At 35.9% G+C, this 5,165-nt stretch overlaps 1 long non-coding RNA gene across 1 annotated transcript; it reads left to right on the top strand.

Moving 5' to 3' along the window:
• Nucleotides 1–408: 408 nt before the first annotated feature.
• Nucleotides 409–2,313, top strand: LOC105346079 (uncharacterized). The gene is made up of 2 exons (XR_010714214.1): nt 409–1,702; nt 2,172–2,313. It is a non-coding gene; the product is annotated as an uncharacterized lncRNA (long non-coding RNA).
• Nucleotides 2,314–5,165: the final 2,852 nt, after the last annotated feature.

Genomic DNA, 5,165 nt, shown 5'->3' with positions numbered 1-5,165 from the left:
CCAGTTACAGTATTGCGAGACACAGGATGCAGTAGTATAGTTGTACGAACAAGTAAAGTTAATAAGGGGGATATGATTAAAAACAAATTTCAAACCTGCATTTTGGCAGACGGTTCATCTATTAGAGTACCTGTTGCTTCTTTTTTTATTGACACACCCTATATTACAGGAACATTTGAAGCATGTTGTATGGAAAAGCCGGTTTACGATCTCATGATTGGCAACGTGGGAAAAGTGAGGCCACCAGGAGATCCAGATACTCAATGGTCAGAGACTCATGCTGCTGAAATCCGAATGCAAGCCGAAGCAAAACTCAAACCGCGTTCTCAGCTCAAAGTGCCGAAAATTTCAAGCAAGAACATCACTCCAAAGAATAAAAAAGTAGAACAGCAAACTGGTGACTCTTTATAGAAACTATGTCATGTGTCAACTTCAGGCCAAGAAGAAGACTATAAGATTGATGTGAAAGGTAAATCAAAAACGTTTCATGTAAATATGGTGACCAAGTATATTGACAGAAATGCTGATCCACAGAATGTTAACCAAGATGAAGCTTTAGTCAGCTCTGCTGTGATTGACTGCCCTGAAGGTGAAGACGTCAAATAATATGGATTACCAAGTGTCGGGGACAAGGAGGAGTTATCGAGTGTGGACATCAACCAAGAGCTGGGCCCTGAAGATAGGCAGAAGGTAACCGCTCTGTTGAACCAATTTGATGATGTGTTATCTGACGATCCAGGGTATACACATTTGATTGAACATGATATTATAGCAAACTCAAATCAAACTATCCGGAATAAGCTGCATGTAGTTTCCGTTTCGTTATGCCAAATCGTAGGTAAAAACCAATTGAAAGCACAATCAGACAAGGTAAAGACAATCGATGAAGCGGTGGTACATGTATCTTGCACAAAACGTAAATTAAGATCTGTTCGTGGACATTTTAGCTTTTACAAGAAGTTCATTCCAATTTTGTTATCAATTTTGTTGCTCTTAACATGTTTATTAAAGCAATTTATTCTTCTGACGGATGCTTCTGAGAGAGGAATTGGTGCAGTCCTGATGCAGTTTGACGATGAAAGCGGATTGAAACTTTCTGTAGAAAATGCCAGCAGGAAACTAAAGGGTAGTGAGTTCAGATATTCCACAATCGAGAAGGAATGCTTAGCAATTGTTTGGACGGTTAACAAATTTCAACTGTACCTATATGGTCGTGAATTTCTAATAGAAACAGATCACCAGTCGTTGATGTATTTGAACAGGGCTAAGGTGATCAACGCTAGAATCATGAGATAGGCACTTGGTCTTCAATCATATAGATACCGAGTCATTGCAATTAGAGGCAAGGATAATCAGGGTGCAGATTATCTTAGTAGACGATGAATATGTGTTATTTTGTGTAACTATGAACCGTTGGTTTTAGGTTTTCGTAAATGTATGTTCGGAAGTACACTTCTTGTAAAAGGGGAGGTATTGTTACATTTACGATGCTGTTTTAATTTGTCTTTTATTTATAGTTATCCTGTACTGGACCTCTAATTCTATTACCCTTTCTGGTACCCATCGATACCTGTTTATATCCACCTGAGTTTAGGTTTTTGGGCCTCTTTGGACCGGGTAAAATCACCTGCACGTTCTTCCTGATATTATCCGTTTCTGTAGTTCAATTCTCTAATTTTATAAAACAGACACGGCTTCTGAGGTGAGTAAACCAACTTACTTATTCATTCTCATTCTATTGTTTATTAAATGGTCCTGGGATAACTTTGTTGTTTCAATGTGTTTTATTTGTAATTTGTGTTGTTTGAATATCCCTTTCGTCAGTTATTCGTTTGTTATGTTCGTTATATAGTTCATTACTAGTATTTCTTTAGTTATCCATTGTCGTGAGTAGAGTATATTCATAGGGCTGCCGTAATTTGAGTAGTAATGTGTATGTCGTGTTTAGTGACTCTAACAGTGTCATTGGCAAGTAAATGTCGTTACAGCACTTTAAGTTACGTGTAAAGTAATTTGTTTATCATTATGTATCGTGAAATGCAAGTAAATGTAATGCAGCGCTGCCACGTGTACCACGTTGTCTCACTGTTATGTATGGTGGGTCATGTGGGTCATTACTTGTATGGAACTTTGTTTATGTGTAACTTAATGTGTATGTTCTGTGTACGCAGGTCCCGAATATCGAATACTGAGTAGTGTTAGTGTACAGGAATGGAGTGACCTGTGAAGTTCGGTGTACCAGTGTCCTGACGACGACTATCAGCCCATGAAATTGTTTTCAAATTTCGTGTTATATAAATTGTGAAAACGTTACTTTTGGTGATTTTATTTATCAATTCTGGAGGTGTTTTGAAGCCTATCGGCCAGCCCGCAACAGAGAGGTTATCATGAGCAAATGTTTAAAACAGTGAAATTGTCTTGGGTCTTGCGTGACCTTTGAGATCTTCAAGCGGATATTATAAAGGGGGTACTTGTTAGTTATATCGTGAATTGTGATGAAGATTTGACGAAATTAGAAGTTACAATAATATTTTAGTAATGAAAGTTGCTAATAACACGTTGGGAAAAAAAGGGTAGCAAAATTGAAAATGTGAAGAATTAAATTGCAAGGAACTAATGGTGAAGAAATTGCAAGGAACTAATGGTGAAGACAAGAGTTAAAATAATATCTGAGTAATTATGTCTGTAAAGAAGACATGGTGATGATAAAAGCTTGAAAAATATGATTGAATTATGGTGAATATACAAGAAAAAAGATTATTCTGGAAACCTACACGTACTAAGCCAATGTAAATGTTGGCTACAGCTAGTACTGTTGTGATCGTGAAATATTAATAGTATTTTAATTGAACTGAATTTGTTGTTAAATAGATGCAATTTCACAGCGATGTTCACTGTGTTCTACAGAAAAAAGTCAATGTATTACTAACAGTATTATCATCAACCTTATTAGAGCATAATTTTTGAGTAAATAAAGAATATTGTCGCAACATCGACACAAATCAGATAATTTGAGCTGTTTTGTTTTAGCATCGTTGTTAAATTGAAAGATTATTAAAAAGGTTTTTTAATAATAAAAAAAAGGACAATAACAAACTGTTCAAGTGCCTCAAAACTAAAAATATATATATATATATACATATTTTGTTATGACTCAACAGCACTAATTGGTGAATACACATCTGCATTATATGTACAAATAAAAAAAAAACAGTACATGGAAAATAAGTCAAACTGGTCCTTATATTTCTGTTGTTTTGGTTGAGTTCTATCAACCTTTCCTGAGATACCCAATCGGACTTGAGGTTGACTTCCTGGACGAACATTTGTGTCTGCTCCTCCGTGTCCAGAATTCGTTCCTGCAAACGTTTGCATCCAGTACACAAGAAACTGCCATCGATTCTCCCAGAATTTTAATGATACATAGTAGAAGTATTCAACTACTTGTTCAAGACAAGATCTTCCCAACCATTTCCACCTTTGATATAATAACGCTGTTTGCTTTCTTGTGAACAAGCGGCACAAAATCTGACAGTTGGAACTAAAGCTGTGACGTTTGTTTTGTAAATTTTAAGAATAAATGTTTATTATGAAATAATCCAACGCCCCATTTGGATGGACTTTCAAAGTATATGTGTATAAAAGTGGGAGAAGCTGTGCGTTGGTGCAAGCAGCAGAAGGAGGTTACTTACAGAATTACTGTTCATAAAATTCTCGACCCACACAACTGATTCTGAATAGGGCCGATGCTTTTCAGCTGTATGGAGTGGTTATAAGCCACATTAATAATTCCCATGGTGCATTTTGGTTTGATTTTTTAGAAGAGAAATACATAAAGAAAAGATTTTATTTACTTTAAATTTTTTTAAAATTTGAAACGAGAATGATTCTGCTGGTTTAAATAAGCGAAAGTTAATAACTTTCTAAGATACTGGTTTGTAGAAAATTATTTGATACTGTATTAGCCAAAAAGTCCGGCTATGCAGCTTGAATCGTTCAGGGTATTTGATTCCATCTTTATTCAAACCTAGGGTAGGAATATTTTGATAATAAAATAAAAGTTCAGTCAATGATTTAGAAAAAATAGTGCGCCATTTGTTTATTTTCACAAAGAAAGAAACAATTTACACGTTAATTACATTTTCTTTCAGCATGCAGTGTTGCAATTTAGATTCGAGGTACCGGAATTCAATGACGTGTTTTTCCCCACTGTGCAATACGTTATTGCATGAACAATGCTAATATCTTGTTATGATATTTTGTTTCCATAATAGTCTTACATGTAATTTGCTTCAGAATTTTTTGTAACTATGCTACAAATTGTGATACCCTTTTCATTGTTTTCATGTTTGCTTCCATTAAAATTTTCAGAAGATTTTTCACGATTTCTGAGAAAAAATATTTAGAACAACTTTCAATTTCGGTATCTTAAAGTAAAAAAAATTGTTGACAAAAAAGACGATGTTGTTTTTCATTGGAAGTTATTTGAGACACAGAATGTGGTGACAGCAATCCGACAGATCTCTACAATATGGCACAAAGTGCCGAGAGACTCACTTTAGTTAGGGTAAAGTTCAATGGCGTAAGACGTAATTTTATTATTTTCATGAAAAATCAACCAATCACAATAACCGTTACGATTTTGGCGGTAAAATTGTTACTATAGAATAATTACAGAAAGGCATAACTTTCCATCTGATTTGTTAAACCCAAGTTCATTCTAGTGTCACGAAACATGAGCCTCAATGGGTCCTGGTCTGAGGAGTGTTCCACAAATTAAAGCGAGTGCTCGCCAAAAACTGTGTTGCGGGTATAGGGAATGTTGGCGAGCACTCGCGAGCACACGCTCTGTTAAACACGCTTCTGATCGAACTGTTTGTGTGCTATTGTAGATTTGAGGCGTGTTCAACAGAGCGGTTGCTCGCCAAAATTATCTATACCTGCAACACAAATTAAGCGAGCGCTCGCAAGAACTCACTCTGCTGAACACACCCCTGTATTTCAATCGGATTGTGATGACAGCAACTTTGGTACCAATGGAAAATCTCACCTAGTACTCATCACGACATGAGGTCACCAGTGGGTATTTGGTGATGATGATTTGAGTAGGCTCAAAACCCGAACCCTCCAAGGAATACATATTTATAAAGCAAAAAAAAACAATA

This window comes from Magallana gigas, chromosome 5 (genome assembly GCF_963853765.1).
Source record: "Magallana gigas chromosome 5, xbMagGiga1.1, whole genome shotgun sequence".
In the NCBI taxonomy this organism is placed as follows: Eukaryota; Metazoa; Mollusca; class Bivalvia; order Ostreida; family Ostreidae; genus Magallana; species Magallana gigas.
Note: the sequence above shows the minus strand (reverse complement) of the source record. Positions and strands in the feature narration are given on the sequence as shown.